Source organism: Mus caroli, unplaced genomic scaffold (genome assembly GCF_978045245.1).
Source record: "Mus caroli unplaced genomic scaffold, Mus_caroli_1 scaffold_1, whole genome shotgun sequence".
Classification (NCBI taxonomy): Eukaryota; Metazoa; Chordata; class Mammalia; order Rodentia; family Muridae; genus Mus; species Mus caroli.
The window spans coordinates 1760001-1781326 of NW_028227256.1; the positions used below are offsets into that span (position 1 = coordinate 1760001).

General features: G+C 41.1%; 1 pseudogene; it reads right to left on the reverse strand.

Moving 5' to 3' along the window:
• Positions 1 to 19745: 19745 nt before the first annotated feature.
• LOC110302322 (sequestosome-1 pseudogene) lies at positions 19746 to 21111 on the reverse strand (annotated as a pseudogene).
• Between the last annotated feature and the right edge of the window lie 215 nt (positions 21112 to 21326).

The following is a 21326-nucleotide window of genomic DNA, read 5'->3' on the forward strand; positions in this document are numbered from 1 at the left end:
CCCACCACAGTGAGTCCTGGATACCCCAACACACCTGAAAAGCAAGATTCGGATCTCATGATGCTGGTAGAGGATTTTAAGAAAGGCATTAATAACTCATTTAAAGAAATACAGGAGAACACTGCTAAACAGGTAGAAGTCCTTAAAGAATTACAGGAAAACACTGCTAAACAGGTAGAAGTCCTTAAAGAGGAAACACAAAAAAATCCCTTAAAGAATTACAGGAAAACACAACCAACCAGGTGATGGAAATGAACAAAATCATCCAAGATCTAAAAATGGAAGTAGAAACAATGAAGAAAACCCAAAGGGAGACAACTCTGGAGATAGAAAACCTAGGAAAGAAATCAGGAACCATAGATTCGAGCATCAGCAACAGAATACAAGAGATGGAAGAGAGAATCTCAGGTGAAGAAGATTCCATAGAGAACATAGACACATCAATCAAAGAAAATGCAAAATGCAAAAAGATTCTAACCCAAAACATCTAGGAAATCCAGGACACAATGAGAAGACCAAACATAGGATAATAGGTATAGATGAGAACGAAGATTTTCAACTTAAAGGCTCAGAAAGTATCTTCAACAAAATTATAGAAGAAAACTTCCCTAACTTAAAGAAAGAGATGACCATGAACATGCAAGAAACCTACAGAACTCCATATAGACTGGACCAAAAAAGAAATTCCTCCTGACACATAATAATCAGAACAACAAATGCACTAACTAAAGAGAGAACATTAAAAGCAGTAAGGGGAAAAGGTCAAGTAACATATAAAGGCAGGCCTATTAAAATTACTCCAGATTTCTCAACAGAGAATATGAAAGCCAGAAGATCCTGGATAGATGTTATACAGACCCTAAGAGAACACAAATGCCAGCCCAAGCTACTATACCAGCAAAACTCTGAATTACCATAGATGGAGAAAACTAAGTATTCCGTGGCAAAACCAAATTCACACAATATCTTTCCATGAATACAGTCCTTCAAAGGCTAATAAAGGAAAAACACAAACACAAGGACAGAAATGCCACCCTAGAAAAATCAAGAAAGTAATCCTTCAACAAACCTAAAAGAAGACAGCCACAAGAACAGAATCCCAAATCCCAACAACAAAAATAACAGGAAGCAACAATTACTGTTCCTTAATATCTCTTAATATCAATGGACTCAATTCCCCAATAAAAAGACATAGACTAAGAGACTGACTACATAAACAGGACCTAACACTTTTGCTGCTTACAGGAAACCCACCTCAGGGAAAAAAACAGACACTACCTCAGAGCAAAAGGCTAGAAAACAATTTTCCAAGCAAATGGTCCAAAGGAACGAGCTGGAGTAGCCATTCTAATATCAAATGAAATCAACTTCCAACCAAAGATTATCAAAAAAGACAAGGAGGGGCAATTCATACTCATCAAAGGTAAAATCTTGCAAACTGAACTCTCAATTCTGAATATCTATGCTCCAAATGCAAGGGTATCCACATTCATTAAAGAAGCTATACTAAAGCTCAAAGCACACATTGAACCTCACACAGTAATCGTGGGAGACTTCAACACCCTACTTTCATCAATGGACAGATCCTGGAAACAGAAACTAAACAGAGACACATTGAAACTAACAGAAGTTATGAAAAAAATGGATTTAACAGATATCTACAGATCATTTTATCCTAAAACAAAAGGATATACCTTCTTCTCAGCACCTCATGGCACCTTCACCAAAATTGACCACACAATTGGTCATAAAACAGGCCTCAACAGGTACAAAAATATTGAAATTATCTCATGCATCCTATCAGATCACCACAGAATAAGGCTGATCTTCAATAACAACATAAATAATAGAAAGCCAACATTGACATGGAAGCTGAACAACATTCTACTCAATGATACCATGGTCAAGGAGGAAATAAAAAAAGAAATTAATGACTTTTTAGAGTTTAATGAAAATGAAGCCACAACATACCCAAACTTATGGTACACAATGAAAGCATTCCTAAGAGTAAAACTCATAGCTCTGAGGGCCTCCAAAAAGAAACTAGAGAAAGCATACCCTAGCAGATTGACAGCACACTTAAAAGCTCTAAAACAAAAGGAAGCAAATCCACCCAAGAGGAGTAGATGGCAGGAAATTATCAAACTCAGGGCTGAAATCAACCAAGTAAAAACAAAAAGAACTATTCAAAGAACCAACCAAACCAGGAGCTGGTTCTTTGAGAAACTCAACAAGATAGATGACCCGCTATCCAAACTAGAGGGCACAGGGATGTATCCTAATTAACAAAATCGGAAATGAAAAGGAGATATAACAAGAGAACCTGAGAAAATCCAAAACATCATCAGATCTTACTACAAAAGGCTATACTCAACAAAACTGGAGAACCTGGATGAAATGGACAATTTTCCAGACAGATACCAGGTACCAAAGTTAAATCAGGATCAGATTAATTACCTAAACAGTCCCATATCCCCTAAAGAAATAGAAGCAGTTATTAATAGTCTCCCAACTAAAAAATACCCAGGACCAGATGGGTTTAGTGCAGAGTTCTATCAGACCTTCAAAGAAGACCTAATTACAATTTTCCTCAAAGTATTCCACAAAGTAGAAACAGAAGGTATTCTACCCAATTCATTCTATGAAGCCACAATTACTCTGATAACTAAATCACATAAAGAACCAACAACAACAAAAAAAGAGAACTTCAGACCAGTTTCCCTTATGAATATCGATGCAAAAACACTCAATAAAATTTTTGCTAACCAAATCCAAGAACACATAAAAACAATCATCCATCATGATCAAGTAGGCTTCATCTCAGGAATGCAGGGATGGTTTAATATACAGAAATCCATCAATGTAATCCACAAACTCAAAGACAAAAACCACATGTTCATCTCCTTAGATGCTGAGAAAGCATTTGACAAAATCCAACACCCCTTTATGATAAAAGTTATGGAAAGATCTGGAATTCAAGGCTCATACCTAAACATAATAAAAGCAATATACAGCAAACCAGTAGCCAACATCAAACTAGATGGAGAGAAACTTGAAGCAATCCCACTAAAATCAGGGACTAGACAAGGCTGCCCACTTTCTCCGTACCTATTCAATATAGTACTTGAAGTCCTAGCCAGAGCAATTAAACAAAAGGAGGTCAAGGGGATACAAATTGGAAAGGAAGAAGTCAAATATCACTATTTGCAGATGATATGATAGTATATATAAGTGACCCTAAAAATTCCACCAGAGAACTCCTAACCCTGATAAACAGCTTCAGTGAAATAGCTGGATATAAAATTAACTCAAACAAATCAGTGGCCTTTCTCTTCACAAAGGATAAACAGGATGAGAAAGAAATTAGGGAAACAACACCTTTCACAATAGGCACAAAAAATATAAAATACCTTGGTGTGACTCTAACTAAGGAAGTGAAAGATCTGTATGATAAGAACTTCAAGTCTATGAAGAAAGAAATCAAAGAGCATCTCAGATTGTAGAAAGATCTCCCATGTTCATGGATTGGCCGGATCAATATAGTAAAAACAGCTATTTTGCCGAAAGCAATCTACAGATTCAATGCAATCCCCATCAAAATTCCAACTCAATTCTTCAACGAATTAGAAAGGGCAATTTGCAAATTCATCTGGAATAACAAAAAACCTAGGATAGCAAAAGCTATTCTCAATGATAAAAGAACCTCTGGTGGAATCACCATGCCTGACCTCAAGCTGTATTATAGGAGCATTTCTGATAAAAACTGCATGATACTGGTACAGCAACAGACAGGTAGACCACGGAATAGAATTGAAGACCCAGAAATGAACCCACACACCTATGGTCACTTGATTTTTGACAAGGGAGCTAAAGTCAACCAGTGGAAAAAAGACAGCATTTTCAACAAGTGGTGCTGGCACAACTGGCAGCATGTAGAAGAATGTGAATTGATCCATTCTTACCTCCCTGTACAAAGCTCAAGTCTAAGTGGATCAAGGAACTCCACATAAAACCAGAGACACTGAACTTATAGAGGAGAAAGTGGGGGGAAAGCTTCAAAGATATGGGCACAGGGAAAAAAATTCCTGAACAGAACAGCAATGGCTTGTGCTGTAAGATCGAGAATCAACAAATGGGACCTCATAAAATTGCAAAGCTTCTGTAAGGCAAAAGACACTGTCAGTAAGACAAAAAGGCCACCAACAGATTGGGAAAGGATCTTTACATATCCTAAATCAGATAGGGGACTAATATCCAATATATATAAAGAACTCAAGAAGCTGGACTCCAGAAAATCAAATATCCCTGTTTAAAAATGGGGTACAGAGCTAAACAAAGAATTCTCACCTGAGGAATACCAAATGGCTGAGAAGCACCTGAAGAAATGTTCAACATCCTTAATCATCAGGGAAATGCAAATCAAAACAACCCTGAGATTCCACCTCACACCAGTCAGAATAGCTAGGATCAAAAATTCAGGTGACAGCAGATGCTGGTGAGGATATGAAGAAAGAGGGACACTCCTGCATTGTTGGTGGGATTGCAAGCTGGTACAAACACTCTGGAAATCAGTTTAGAGGTTTCTCAGAAAATTGGACATAATACTACTGGAAGATCCAGCAATTCTTCTCCTGGACATATACCCAGAAGATATTCAAACTTGTAATAAGGACACATGCTCCACTATGTTCATAGCAACCTTATTTATAATAGCCAGAAGCTGGAAAGAACCCAGATGTCCCTCAACAGAAGAATGGATACAGAAAATGTGGTACATTTACACAATGGAGTATTACTCAGCAATTATAAACAACGAATTCGTGAAATTCTTAGGCAAATGGATGCATCTGGAGGATACCATCCTGAGTGAGGTAACCCAATCTCAAAAGAACACACATGATATGCACTCACTGATAAGTGGATATTAGCCCCGAAACTTAGAATATCCAAGATACAATTTGAAAAACACACGAAACTCAAGAAGAAGGAAGACTAAACTGTGGATACTTCAATCCTTCTTAGAATGTGGAACAAAATACCCATGGAAGGAGTTACAAAGTTCGGAGCTGAGACATAAGGAAGGACCATCTAGGGACTGCCCCACCCATCCATCCCATATACAACCACCAAACCCAGACACTATTGCATATGCCAGAAAAATTTTCCTGACAGGACCCTGACATAGCTCTCTCTTGTGAGACTATGCCAGTGCCTGGCAAATACAGAAGTGGATGCTCACAGTCACCTATTGGATGGAACTCAGCTCCTAATGAAGGAGCTAAAGAAAGTACCCAAAGAGCTAAAGGGATCTGTAACCGTATAGGAGGAACAACAATATGAACTAACCCCCCCTCCAGAGCTGTGTCTTTAGCTGCATATGTAGCAGATGATAGCCTAGTTGCCCATCAATGGGAGGAGAAGCCCTTGGTCTTGGGAAGATCATATGCCCCAGTATAGGGGAATGCCAGGGCCAGGAGGCAGGAGTGGGTAGGTTGGGGAGCAGGGCAGGGGTAGGGTATAGGGAACTTTGGGGATAACATTTGAAATGTAAATGAATAACATATCTAAGAAAATAAAGAAAAGAAAAGAAACCCTAACTAAGACACTTACCTACTGTATTTTCTTCATAAGAAGCTCCAGTCTTCCCAGTTTGGAAATGCTATGAGGTGTTTCTAAACTGTGCTTGGACACCACTTCAAATAGCAAAATCTCCAATGAAAGTGCACCAAAAATGCAGAACAAGGGTGCTTGTTTACTGTATGAGATGGGACACACAAAGGCAGAGACGTGTGTGTGTGTGTGTGTGTGTGTGTGTGTGTGTGTGCACGCACTCCTATAATAGCTTCTCGTAGAACACATTCCAGTAGTAAGTGCAAATACAGATTGATTTTCCTTAAGGATAGTTGATGTTTAATATATTATAATGGTGCCACGTTATCCATACTTCCCCTTCGCACAGCTTCAGTTACTCATGTTAAACTCCTGTCCAAAAACACTGAATCAAAATATCTAGAAATAAACTAAAATGCTCAGCATTCAAATGTAATCATGAGGTCCTGTACTGTCCTGCTTCCTTCTGCCCATCCCACCCAGGACTCCAGTCTTCCCTTTGTCTGCTATATCCATGTTACATGTGCTGCCTGCTCACAACCAATAGCAGCTCCCTCTGTTACAGATCAACTGTTGTAGTATCACAGTGCTTGCATTCAGGTGGCCCTTGTTTTACTAAATAACAGTCCCCAAATATCAGAGTGTTGAGGCTAATACTTATAACATGGCACGTAAAATGTCCTTTAAGTGAAAAGGTAAAGGTATTAACATAAGGAGGAAAGAAAGCATCATTGTACACTGGCTTGATAAGATTTGTAGTGAAACAAATCTAACCTTGGAATCATGATGAAGGAAAAAAGAAACCCACAGTAATATCACCATCATAGCGCATACTAGAAGAGTCCCAATAGTTTGTAAGTACTCAGAAAAACTGAACAAAGCATTTAATACAGAATACATTCAGAAACAGTGACGTGACTAACATGTTACAGCAGAGTGGTGAACCCACACAAAGATTTCAATAAAGGTTCTTCAGAAACCAGCAGCATCACGTTATTTGCTGCCAATAAGAACTGGCCACACAAACTCAGGAATAGGTTTGGATTGAAAAATACAAAAATCCTGGAAAAAAATGGAGAAATTGCTACCACCTGTACAGAAGAGTTCAATCTCATTAGTCAGAATAGATGTCAGTTCTCCTGCCCCACCCCACAACCAAAAAAAGCCTCCAATTGTAATTCAACCAAACTGTTGTAGAAGAAAATGCAGATTGTACCTTTGTCCATAAAGTGCACAGGAGGCATTAAGGCATAGGAGGAATGGAAGGACAGATTGACTATAGCACTGTTAAATAGTGCTGCAGACCATGAAAGTCAGCCAGGCTCTAGAGCAAAGAGTCCATACACTCATCAAAACAAACAGCAGACACATCCTTGTGGAGTGCTTCCTCTAACACCTCTCTGCAGTGAGGAAGTTCTTGGAAGATGAAGGACTGCAATTTACATTCCTGCTAATGAAAGTAGCATACCTGGCTACCCTAAAGGTATCTGCCATGACAATAGAATGGAAATGTAGACATGGGGTTTTCTCCATTACAATCTCAATGTTTCAGCCCCTTGACCATGACATTAACCAGTTCATCAAAGTCATGTACACCTTCTTGGTATTTGATGATGCTTCAATAGCAACTGATACAGACCTGAATGCTTAGAAGTGGGATGAGCCTCCATACTGACCTAGTTTGCTTTCTGTTGCTGTGGTTGAAACACTGACTAAAATCACCTCAGGAAGAAGAGGGTATTTTTCAGCTGACAGGCTATAAGTCCATCATTGAGAGAAGCCAAGCACTCAAGGTAGAAAGCAAGCCAGACACCATGGAGAACAGGGCTTACTGCTTTACTCCCTTTAGTTTGCTCAGCTACTTTTCTTATATAGCTCAGGCCCACTAGCCTAGGGTGGTGTTGCTCACGTTGGGCTGGACCTCTCCACATCAACAGGCAATTAAGAAAATGCCTCAGACATGCATACAAGTCAATCTGATTTAGGCAATTCCTCAACTGAGTGTCCCTCCTCCCAGTGACTCTAGTTTTTGACAAGTTGACAAAAACTAATCATCATGATCACAATCCCATTTTTTCATTTATTTATTTATTTATTTATCTATTTATTATCTGTTTATTCATTTTGCATCCCCTCCCTCCCTTCCTGGACTTACCCACATACAACTACTCCCCTCCTCTTCCTCTTCTGAAAAGGGAGAGACCCCCTGGGCATCAACCCACTCTAGCACATCAAATCAAATTTTAAGAATGCCACAGAATGTGTTCTTCTCAGATGAGCAGGGGACACTACACTGGCACACACCACTACAAAGGGCCAGCATTGCCCACATGACGTTCTCAGATTTAAGCCCTTCATGGTTTTATTCAGCGTAGAAAGGCACATGCAAAGATTTAATTCAACATGATAACTTCAGAGAGGCTGAAGTTACAATAGGTGAAAATGCCTGCCACAAAGTCAGTGATTCATGAGTGTTTAATATTTTTCTTTAGTTCTTGATTTGTGCTCTTCTATATATTTCTGATTTGTTTCCATTTCAGGAGCGTAAATTATGTGCATAAAAGGAAGAGGTAGACATCTCAGTTTTGAGGTAAAAGTTGGTGTTACATGAAAATTATGCATCCCAGATTTGTGTTGATGACTTCTTCAATTTTCTTCAATAAAGAAAACCTGTGAAGGGTTTTAAGCTTCAAGAGTGTTGCATGGACTTACCCTACGGAGACAAATAAGTGCCAGTGACAGGTCGCAGAAACGGTTCACTCATGTTCATCTTGGTGAAATTTGGGTTTAATTAGGTTACTACTAGAAGCTTTAGCTTACTCACAGGACTATGGGAAACTCACAGGACACTGATACAGCAACTGCAAACCTGCTATCATGAAAGGAAGTTAAGACTAAAACAGAGAGTGGGAGAGAGCCCAACAGTTAAGAACACTGGCTACTCTTCCAAAGACCTGAATTCAGTTCCCAGCACCCATATTAGTCATACGCACAGTCACCTGTGCCCCCAGCTCCACTCCAGGGCACCCAACACCCTCTTCTGATCCCTGTGGGCATGTGAACACACACATGTACATATACACACACATGCAGACTCCTGCACATACACACACACACATATACATATACACACACATACAGACTCCTGCACATAGACACACACACACACACACATAATTTTTTTAAGAACAGTAAATGTGGAGTGGTAATACCAGACAGTGGGTGCAATAAACAAACAACCACTAAACAATTCTTTTAAAAGTTTCAACTGGAAAGACAGGCCCATTGGACATGCAAACTTTATATGCCCCAGTACAGGGGAACACCAGGGCCAAAAAGTGGGAATGGGTGGGTAGGGGAGTGGGGGGGAGGGTATGGGGGACTTTTGGGATAGCATTGGAAATGTAATTGAGGAAAATACGTAATAAAAAAATATTAAAAAAAATAAAAATAAATGAATAAATAAATAGGTTTCAACTGCGTTTCTCTACACTAGAGCCACTCAGCATGTATTTATATTCTCAGTTTGGCTTGCTCCTCCCACTATCAAACTTCTGTTTACTCTGCAACATGTGTTAGTTTATAGACGTTAAGAAGTAAAGAAAGGAAATTATTTGCTTGAGGGACTCTTACTTTGAAGGGGAAAGGCTCAAATAAATTCTATTGTTTCAAAGAAACTCTTCAAAGCTCTACAAAAGCACCTCCTTCTAACTCAGTTTGAGAAACTGCCCTCTGACTTAAAAGGTACAGAGATGAAAGTCTGTTGATCCTCCATGACTTCTCCCTGCTCTTACAACCAGAGTTCCCATACAATGCCTCATAGATTAGTAGCAATGACAGTTAAAGAGGCAGGAGCTCAGGTTTAGCAGAGCTGCAGGCTGCTGTTGTTTAAAGGGGCCAGGCCTTCACTTCAGGACTCCAGGGTTTCATCCTAGGTTATTCCAACCATCCAGTAAAACACCCACAACCAACACTGTGAAATGCATCTTTTCTTCTCTAAGAAATCATTTAAAGCCAAAGCCCACTTTCTTTTTTGAAATGTACTTATTTTTATTTTATATGCACTTGTGGATTTTTCCTGAATGTGTGATTATGTGATGATGTTACAGACAGTTGTTAGCTCTCATGTAGGAATTAAACCCAAGTCCCCTCAAAGAGGCGCTAGTGCCCTTATTCTTTAAAGTCCTACAAACCTTTTCATGGCTGATACTTAGGACTGAGTGCTTCTCCTACCCAGATGTACTCCTCCACATCTTTCTAGATTGTGTGCCGAGCTGCTGGTGATGGATTATTCATCTACTATTTTAAATTCCAGATTCAAATCTTCCAGAATAACCAAGACACACATGATTACTACAAAAAGATGCCCTTCTGTGTCATTGTGACTTTCCTGTTTCCTCTGGGTGCCTTTCCTTGGCATAAAGATCTGATACTTGCAGTACTTGGCCTAATGCAGTCAGAAGTCTTACAGCCACTTAGCACCACTGCTTAACAAAAAGCCAAAGAAACCCAAACCTATTTCCAAAACAAACAGCAAATTCTCAAAAACAGAAGTGAAGTGGGAATCAGGGAGTTGGCTGAGTGAGGTGGTATCAATAACTCGGAGGTACACCATACCAACACTATGAGTGTTTGCCACACCAGTCACAGCACTGTAATTGTGGCCAAGCCCTGCAGATGTACATTTCAAATAAGATGCCATTATAAATCATATGTTTTTTGTTTATTACTGCAACAAAAATATTTCACAAACAAAATGAAATACTTAAATCATGAAAATAATTTATTCCTAGTAAATAAACACAAAAGCTACGTTTTCTGTAGGGTAATGGAATAAAACATATTTCAGCCATCTACTGAGCTAAAATCCTTTAAGAGAGAGATTCCAAGTACATCAGCTTATCCTAGGGGCATGGTAAAGTGTATAAAGAAGTTACGTGAAAAAAGGTGTTCCTGATAATAGTGTGTTTGTAGAAGCAAATTGGTAAGGAAATATTGGCAGGACCTAAATTCTAATAGCATTATGTTAATAAATTCCACTTACAATTAGTAAATGAGTTACCCTTAGTTCCTGGACATTCCTCCCTTCTCTCTTTGCTCTTTTACCTGTTTTGACACTAAATTCAAACATTTCTCCACTTTCTTTCTTTTAATTAAAAGAAAGAAATTGGTTCATTGAATAATTGGGTACTGTCATCTTCTTTTTGCTCAGGAGCCATGGGAGGCAAGATGAATAGAGCTTTCAACATCTCAGATGGCCTCCTGTTCCTGGAATTTCCAACTCCAATAAGCTCATATAAACACACACACTCAGAGTCTAGTTACTATAATTATAAGCTATATGTCTAGACTGGGTAGATCTAACACTATACTAACTTATTCTCCAGCTATAAGACCCTTTGCTACTTGTGATTTCTCCTGGCCATGTGGTTCTACTCTATCTGGGCTTCCTCCTCTCTCCTTCTCTTTTCATTCTCCTCTCTCTATACTTGCCCCTATTCTCAAAGACCTCCTGTCCCACCTTTCTCCTCCACTGCCTAATCACAGGCTCTAGCCTTTATTGGCCAGTTAAAATGGGGAGAAGGGTCGCATGAGATCACCTGAGTATGTGAATAACTGCTCTTTGGGGGTTGGGGGGAAGTGGCAATACCTCTTGAGGAAACGAAATTAATATCAAAATACAAACAACATCAGGACAACCTACAACTTCCTTTTCTTCAAGTTAGAAAGTTTGTGGTAGCACAAAAGAAAAAAAGAAAAATGGGAAATTATGCTTACAATTACAGTATTGTAGGACATGCTGCATTGTGAGAGATACTGGGTGTTTTGGGGGTGTATGTTCCTCCCCCTGAACGAGTTTAGATTTGCCCAGGATGAGCTGTGGTTGAGGAAAGGAAGGAAGGGGTAGAGATAACAGTGTATATGAATACTCAGACAGGAAAGCATATTTAGGAAACTGGATGCGTTTCCAAATAACATGATTACAAGATGCTAGGAAAGTCTAGCAAAATCTGAATCTATGTCCAAGCTGCCACCAATCAAGTTCGTTCTCAAAAATGGAGTATAGGTGGGCTGAATAACTCAGCGGAGAGAGTTTCAGTCTGGGAATGTAAAATCTGAGACATTCCAAGATCTGAACACACTTTCTGACCACCAGCAAGACGCCAAAAGTAGAAATTCCACAAATAAGTTTCTTTGAGCTATGTGCATAAAGTGTTTATGGTGCACAAATAAATTTCCTGTTGGGAATCATTCCCAAGGTATCTCATTGTACTTACAGAAATACTATTAAATCTGAAATCCGGGACATTTGTAGTCTCGAACAGTTTAGATGAGACTTTCAACTAGTGCTTGGCCCCACCCAAGTTTCTACAGAAGTGGGTTACAACTGCCAGCACACCTGAATCATGCCCACACTAAAGTCATCTGAACACCTCCATATAGTCCTGGCCCCATATCTAAGCTAAGTAGCAACACAATTAATTCTGGGTACCGCTCCTGACTCTCAAAGTCACTGTCACAGACTGAGTATCCATATGGTAAATTGGCATGCCCTTTGACAGACTGTGTCTTAGAAGAGGTCAAGGCCAGATCACACAGAATGAGCTAAGCTGTAGCCTGTATCTGAAAGTGTTGCCAAACCCACAGAGAACACTTGAACAGGCTGGCCAGAAAGCACAGCATGCCTCCCAGGAACCAGGAAACTTCAGGGTACTTGCACAAAACCATGGTCAAGACACACTGATCAATAAGAAAGTCAGCTTCCCAAGCAAGCTCCATCCCATGTGGCAGAGTAAAATTAATATTCAGGAAAAAACCTTAAAATGTAACTAACCTACATAGCCAACCTATTTAGTGATAGTTTCTTCTTAGTTTTTTTTTTTTCTTGTTTACCAGTACCTTCTGGGATATTAAGAGGCAAATGAATTTATTAATTTATTTTTAATAAGATAATTATTTTAATAGAAAAAATTAAGCAGGAAATTCAAGGTTTTTTTGAGCTACAGAATTATACTCTAGAATTCATGAGCTTTGCCAAAAACAGACTAACTTCTACATTGCTTCATGTAATCTATAGGACTAACAAAATTTACTTAAGTCAGGGACTTTGGAGTTCAAAGAATGAAATCAAAGTTTTAAGTCCCCTCCGGCATTCCATTTCTATTGAGAGGTCAGCTTTGCTCTTGGGCGAATCAGATTTTGGTTCTCAATGGTGGCTTTCTCTTACAAAAGTTTTGTCTTTTTCACTAAATCTGTACATCTTGGAAGAATGTTTAAAGTCCTATTAGAACACACTCCACACTCAAGTTATCATCCTTGTACTCACTGACCATTTCTTACAATACTGTAGACGATAGCAAATCAAAGTCCCGCCCAGTACTCTCACCAGGTTCTTCTTCATGCACGGCTAATCTTTCCATAAGTCTCAGAAATATTTGCTTCCTGATTTTTTTCTCACTGACCGAGAACAACTAAATTTTAGGCAGTTTCTACCTTTGGATTTGGGGATGGGCCCTCTGGCTCTGGCTTCAGGTTGTTTGAAAAGGTTAACTAAATACCCACCCTTACCATTAGCACTTACCCCGCTGGGCCAGCTTATTCTATCCTGTAGATGAGAATGGTGTTTACAAAATTGTTAAAGAAACTCAGCCAAACTTGTGAAGTGGGGAGGCAAAGAGGTGTGAGAAGATGAACCTGGAGGGACTTCTCTCTCCACCCCAGAACAGCAAGCTGCAAGGCTGGAGGGCTATCAACAATGCCAAACGCAAGAACTGGGTGCTGGGAGGGCAGCTTCCTGCAATTGGGCAGGTGGTAGTGTTACCTCATTTATGACATGGAAACAAAGACTCCGAGCCTTGCTAGGGCTTCATTCTCCCCAGACCTTGTGCTTCCCCACTGTTCTCACTCTCTCTGGAATACCACCCTACCTCCAAAGGCTCACACCTCTCCCAAAGGCTCTCTCTTCCCCTTCTGTCCCACCATGCAGAGTGCTCAGGGTTTCTACTCTGGAGAATAGGGTGACAGCTCCGTTCTGCTATTAAATGGACTTGAATTTTCAAATGCTTTGTTTCCCCTATGTCTCACTCCCCTCCTGTGGCTGGGAGGGGTGGAGGTGTTTTACCTTCAAAAAGCATATCAGGAAAGTAACAATCCACAACCTCTACCCACCAGCCTGCAGCCCTCTGCCTCCACCTTTCTCCCTTCCTATTCTCAGCCGGGCAGTCTTCCTCAAACATCTGCCACCACCAGGCCCAGCCCACAACCTGTGACTTCCAATTCCAGGGGCAGCCCCACACCTATCTTTGGTCTCCCTTCCTACTTCATAGCCCAAGGTTCCATCCCACTGCTGTCAGAAGTCCTAGAGTATAAGGAGGCCCTGAGATACTGTACACTTCCTCCCCACCCTTCCTATGGATGCTGCAGAGATGCCCCTATTCTGTGGACTTCTGCACTCTGAGCTTTAGCTGGAGATGCTCTAGGGCAGGTCTTCTCACCGACTTTCTTTACTATGTCATCATCCAGCACTGTCTTCTGGACTGTCCCCACTTCCTGGTAGAAAACTGCTGGAAGGGACACTCCATCTAGTCCTGACAGCCACCTGCATTACTCCACTTGTCCTCTGTCTACGGAAAAGGAGACATTCCATAAACCAATGTTAAGTAGGAAACAACTTCATCAAAACAGCATGGTCTCCATCTGGCATACTTACCACCCTAGCTTAGCAATGCAGCTCACTGCAAGTCCTTAGCACAGTAGTTCACTCTGTATTTCTTGGTTCTTCAGAATGGAGGGTGGGGGTAGAAAAGGGTTTCACTATGTAGCTCTGGCTGTCTCAGAACTCTCTGTGTCTATCAGGTTGTCTTTGAACTCACACAGATTCTCCTCTCTCTGCCTCTCATTCCAGGGATTAAACAGGCAGATCTCCAAATTTGAGGCCAATCAACCCTCTGAGCCAGGGTCAGGATGGTCAGAAACTCTGTCTCAAGAAAAAAAATGGTGGAAAAAGGGGTGTGCATAACACTACACTTGTAATTCATGATTCATAACATAAAATTCATGGATGTAGCCATTTGTAAATGTACAGTCTGGGGAATGTAGGTGTACTCACAAGGTGCTCGGCCACCCCATTAACTTCTTCCAAACAGAACCCACACCTGTTAGACAATGTCTTGTCCCACCCCCCACCCCCCGACTCAGCTCCTGGCAGTACTATCTTGCTTTATTTCTCTAAGTTGACTCCACTGGGGAACAAGTACACTTATATAGTGTTTATACTTATGTAAGTGGTTTATTGGTTTCATGGGGTCTTCGGTTTATAGGTGTTGTTCCATGAGAAAAAACTTCCTTCCTTTTTAAAGGCTGAATAATATTCTCTTGTGTGTCTACTCCACCTTGCGTTTCCTTATTTGATTTTGGCTACCTTTTAGAGTGTGAATGAAAATGAGTGTAAGAGAATGTTTGAGTCCCTACTTTCAATTTAGAAGTAATTATTTACTCAAAAGTGTAATTGCTAGATCATGCAGTCTTACTCAATTTGTGCTACCACAACACAATACCACAGATTGGAAGTCTTTATCAATAACAATACCACAAAAGCCTATCCAATATCTGATGAGAATATCTACTTTCCTGCTTTATCTTCAAGCAGATCTTATCATTTCTTCCCATAATCCCCCCAAGAATGTGGCAGCCTCCTGATCTAGTTCATCTTCCAAAGGTCCCACCTTCAAGTATCAGCATTGTAGGCAGTTTGGCTTCCACAAATCTGAGCAGGGCACAAGCGTTGCACCCACTGTATGCAGTAAATCTGTCTGAGTGGGACACGAGCATTAAACCCACAGTGTGCAGTAATTCTCGTCTACTTCTTGGTTTCTATTGTCCTGTGGCTAGCACAGGTGGGACCCTGCAAATTACCCTCCCAGTGGCTTCCGAAAGGCTTCTACCAGGAGAAGCAGATAAGACACAGGAATAAGAAGAAAGCTTAAAAGGCTTGCATTCTATGAATGCCTAGCAGTGGGGAAAACTGTAATTCTTTATTTCCCCTGTGGGTCACCCCTTCATTAACCAAGCATTACCTCATGGTGAAAGAGCCAGCAATGGGAAACCCTTTCTCTAATCTCCAAAGCTATGATAATACTACCTTGGGTCTCCAAGTTCCTGGGGGTGACAGATGTCTGCTGCAGCTCTTATTGCCTAGGTCACTTTGAGCATCAACAGTGTTTTCTTCTAGTCCAGCAACTAATTGGAATGTTTGTGTCCTGCTAAATAATTTACTAGATTGAAACTCTCCACTTGTGGTACTTGACAGGGCTTCTGTTTCTGTGTTGGGGTGACCAAGTGTTGTTCTTCACTGCCTGGAAATGTGGCCACTGAGCAAGAGCACTGTATACCGAGATGTATCTGCCTTCTTTGCAGCATCTTTAGTTTTGATGCACAGCAGGTTGAATTCACGAATGAGGTTGCCTAAATTCAAAGCTAGAGAACACAACAAAGTCGGTTCTGTACCTTCTCCAGGTTTTGACCTTGACAAAACTCTACATTTTGACAACCTTTGTTTCTCAGAATAGCCTAGGTATATGCAGTCAGTAGTCAACTCTTTACATATTAATTCTGTACTCATTTGTAAATTTAAAGCTAACTGAATCCTACTTAAGTAAGACCGAAATTCATGTAAACTTACCAAATTTAAATAAGTATGAGTTTTTTAAAGTCTTGGTTTTATTTTGATTATTAAAAGTTTAAGTCATCAAAATAATATATAATAAATGCCTTTTAAATATGCATGATATCTTCTGAAACTAAAAGTAATATGCACTGAACAAGTTTTTAAAATCTATTTGGAACATAAAACATAATAGAAGTAGAAAAAATCTCTTATGAAGTCCTCTATGAAAGGAAATTATAACAAGTTTCTGATTAGACAGGAACCATACAATCTCCAAGGGAGAATATGCAGCTTAACTGTGGCTTCATAGAATGAATTGGGTAGCGTTCCTTCTGTTTCTATCTTGTGGAATAGTTTGAAAAGCATTGGTATTATGTCTTCTTTGAAGGTCTGATAGAATTCTGCACTAAACCCATCTAGGCCTGGGCTTTAGTTGGAAGACTTTTAAAAACTGCTTCTATTTCTTTAGGGGTTATGGGACTGTTTAGATGGTTTATCTGATCCTAATTTAAATTTGGTATTTGGTATCTGTCTAGAAAATTGTCATTTTCATCCAGATTTTCCAATTGTGTTGAATATAGGCTTTTGTAGTAGAATTTTTTTAATTTCCTGTTTCTGTTGTTATAGCTCCCTTTTCATTTCTGATTTTATTAATTTGGATACTGTCTCTGTACCCTCTAGTTAGTCAGACTAAGGGTTTATCTATCCTGTTGATTTTGTCAAAGAACCAGCTTCTGGTTTTTTGTCTTTTTTTGTTTGTTTGTTTGTTTGGGTTTTTTGTTTGTTTGTTTGTTTGTTTGTTTGTTTATTCTTAGTGTAGTTCTTTTTGTTCCTATTTGGTTTATTTTAGCCCCGAGTTTGATTATTTCCTGCTGTCTACTCCTCATGGGTAAATTTGCTTCTTTTTGTTCTAGAGCTTTCATGTGTGCTGTCAGGCTGCTAGTGTGTGCTCTCTCCAGTTTCGTTTTGTAGGCACTCAGAGCTATGAGTTTTCCTCTTAGCACTGATTTCATTGTGTCCCATAAGTTTGGATATATTCTAAAGTCTTTAATTTCTTTCTTTAGTTCTTCCTTGACCAAGTTACAGATGAGTAGACCATTGTTCAGCTTCCATGTGTATGTGTGCTTTCTGTTGTTTTTGTTGCTATTGAAGACCAACCTTAGTCTGTGGAGATCTGATAGGATGCATGGGTTTATCTGAATCTTCTTGTATCAGTTGAGACCTGTTTTGTGACCAATTATATGGTCAATTTTGGTGAAGGTATCACAAGGTGCTGAGAAGAAGGTATATTCTTTTGATTTAGGATGAAATGTTCTTTAGATATCTGTTAAATCCACTTGGTCCATAACTTCTGTTAGTTTCACTGGGCATCTTTTTAGTTTGTGTTTCCATGATCTGTCCATTGATGAGAGTAATGTGTTAAAGTCTCCCATTATTATTTTGTGAGGTGCAGGATGTGCTTTGAGCTTTAGTAAAGTTTCTTTTATGAATGTGGGTGCCCTTGCATTTGGAGCATAGATGTTCAGAATTGAGAGTGTTTCTTGGTAGATTTTTCCTTTGATGAGTATGAAGTGTCCTTCCTTATCCTTTTTGATAAAAAGCAAATGTCACTGGAATTTTTACCAGGAAGGTTGCCGTGTTAGCTTAGAGGATTAAAATAGAGTGATACTGCTCAGTTGTTGTGCCCTTAATTTTAATTAAGTAAATATAATAGTCCAGTATCAATTATTTGATAACTAGCTGGGTTAAGGGAGAAACACACTTATAAAATTGCCACTAGAAAAACCACTGAGTGTTCAGAGTTTAGCAAGTTATTATTTCAGAGACTTGGAAGTTAGTGTTGAGAAAGATCAGAACAGTGGAGGCCTGGCTTGTAGAGTTTCAGAGAGAACTGAAGATGCCACTGGGGCTGTTTGTGTGATATTTTGTGTTAAGAATCTATGGTTCTATTCAACTATAGCAAAAGAGTCAACTGTGATTAACAAGAGACCATGGAAGTAAAACCTTTTCTTTTCTGAAACACTTGATTCTGGTCAGCTAGAGTTGAAATATCAGCTGTGATTAAAAAGAGAGCAATATCATCAAGAAGAAATCTTGATGTATTTATTCAGGGTGAGCATACAGAAGTAATGGTCCAGAAACAGCCAAGGCTGTACCCTGTTGTGGCAGCTGAGCTTGGTAAAGTCTAAGTGTTACTTAGGTGGTACTGGCTTTAAAGACATGAAGGGATCATGGAAAGCAGCTGAGATTTGTCCCTCTCTGGGAGGGCTGAAGTTCCTGAGGAGAAGCCATGAAAGGCCATTTGTGAAGTTGTGACCTCAGTTGCAAGTAGAAACCCCAGGATTGAAGGGGTCATGGACAAAATACCAATTTGACAGGGACAGAATTCTTGAAGAGATCCCAAGATGAAGCTACTGATTAAGTGCAGCATAGTTACTGTGGAGACCCCGATATTTTGGAGCTGCCAGTACCATGGGCAACCTCCAAGGACAGCAACACGTGCAGTGTGGAACTAGACTATGAGACAAGCTGTGTGCTGCCTGCCAATGGCAAAGCTGGAGAAACGGAGTCTTTTGGAGTCCAGATAACAATGAATGAGTCCAAGATGTTAAGCACAAAATTCATTTCTCTTTTGTGCACATACACATAACAGGAAGTCATCTTAAACAGTGAAGGACTTTTTTTTACACTGTTGAACTTGAGTTTTGCATCCATCTAATAATGTCTAAGCCCTGACTCTTTTTGAGATAAGACATACAACTTATTTCTTGGTTTTACAGGGCCCATAGTTAAGAGGACACTTTGTAGTTTTATAGAGATGTTGGATATTTTAGAGAGGCTTGAGTCTCTTAAAGAGATTTGGAATTTTTTTTTAAGTGCATATGCCATTTTATTACAGGTTCCTTAAAAACCAAGTCATAGGAAGCTACATGGGGGTCTTGTACTTTAAGCATTAACATTAGACACAAACACTAAAGAGTGGCCATTAGAAAGGGGGACAGTATATGGTAAGATCCTTCACATGAATTCTCCACCCCCTAGGAGCTGTAGGCCCCTGCCTGCCACCTTTCACACACTATGGGCAGTCCCCTGTTAACATAATGGCTTTATTTGTTGAAAATAACTAGCAGTTGTACTAATCACTTTTAATAAAGGAAACACGGGTTATCAGGCAGGAATTTGGACTGCTGGTGCAATGCTGGCGGCAAGAGCAGGTGGGAGTGCAGTGTGTGCCACTGTTCCCTGCAGAGGCCAGGCCTAGGGAAAGCAGAGGAAGCTCAGCTCAGCCAAGGGTACCTGGGTCTGTTCTCAGGCGTCAGCATATGCACACTCAGAACTCTCCGCATGCACTTTCCTATTGCCTGGAAAGGCACCACACGTTCCCACCTGAAGATTCTACGAGAATGCCAAGAAACTGGGCCTATCTATAGAAGCCCTGCTGCTCTACGTGATGCAACTACAAGGTCGTGGGGCTTGGCCACAGCACTATCACAATGGTGGAGGGTGCTTTGAATACTGGATCGTGTCCAGAGCAGCCCCGATGTCATAATTCTTGGTCTGTAGGAGCCTGGTGAGCCAGCCGCCTTCATCTGAGAAACCCATGGACAGCATCCATGAGTTTCTCGGTTTCATCCATGGGACAGAGGGACTCTCAATCAGCCAGGGATCAGCCTCTGGTGGGAGATGTGGGTATAGGGCAGCTTCCTTCAGCCCTATGGGTCCTTCCTGTGAGGGGTCTAGAGAGCTTGGCCCTTCTGATTCTGGCATCTGTAGAGACTGGAGTTCACCTGTGGATGGGTCCACTTCTTTCGAAGACAAATGTGTCCAGTCATCGTCTCCTCCTGAGCAGTTTCCCGACTCCATCTGTTCCTCTGGCTGTCCCACCGACTCCAAGGTTATCTTTTTCATTTGCTCAGTCAGAGACTGAGCAGGGCCCTCCTCAGCCCTGTCAGGTTTGCTGACTTCCGAAGAGCAGCTGCTTGGCTGAGTGTTACTCCTGTCTTCTGTGCCTGTGCTGGAACTTTCTGGGGTGGTGGGTGTCAGGTGGCTTCTCTTCCCTCCATGTTCCACATCAATGTCAACCTCAATGCCTAGAGGGCTGAGGGCAGCTGCCACGCTCTCCCCCACATTCTTCAGGAAATTGACATTGGGATCTTCTGATGGAGCAGAAGCTGACTCAGCTGTGGGGCAAGGGCGACCATCCCCTGCGTGAGGAGAACGTGGGCTCCAATTCCCCGGTGGGCCCATCTCCCAGCCAGGCCAGCCAAAGTGTCCATGTTTCAGCTTCCGAAGCCAGCGGCTATGAGAGAAGCTATCAGAGAAGTGGCCAAAGGGGTTGGGAAAGATGAGCTTGCTGTGTTCCCTGTGCAGGCCCTTCCCCTCGCACACGCTGCACAGGTCATAGTCTGGGCACACTTATAGCGAGTTCCCACCACAGGCCCGTTGCAACCATCACAAATCACATTGGGGTGCACCATGTTTCGGGGTGCCTCCTGAGCACATGGTGGGCGATGTTCCCGCCGGCGCTCCTTCTGTTTAATGTAGATGCGGAAGATGTCATCTTTCACATAGGACATAGCCATTGTCAGCTCCTCATCACTGGAAAAGGCAGCCAAGTCCGCATCCTCCTCGCGGTAGTGCTCCAGGAAGCCTCCAGGCCTCAGCGTGGGGAACAGCACAGCCACTCTGCTCAGCAGCCTCTCGCAGGGCCCCAGGCCGGTCGCAGCCTGGGCTTCTGCCTCCGACTCTGGGCTGAAGCAGAAGCTGAAGCGGTGGATCTCGCGGGTCGCCTCCTCCTTGTCCAGAAGATAGGCTTTCACCATGAACGACACCATAACCGCGGACTAGGTACGGACGAAATAGCTGGGCCGGGTTTTTGTCTAAGTTTTTTTTATTAGATATTTTCTTTATTTACATTTCAAATGCTATCCTGAAAATTCCCTATACCCTCCCCCTGCCCTGCTCCCACTTCTTGGTCCTGGCATTCCCCTGCATATAAAGTTTGCAAGACCGAGGGGCCTCTCTTCCCAATGATGGCCGACTAGGCCAT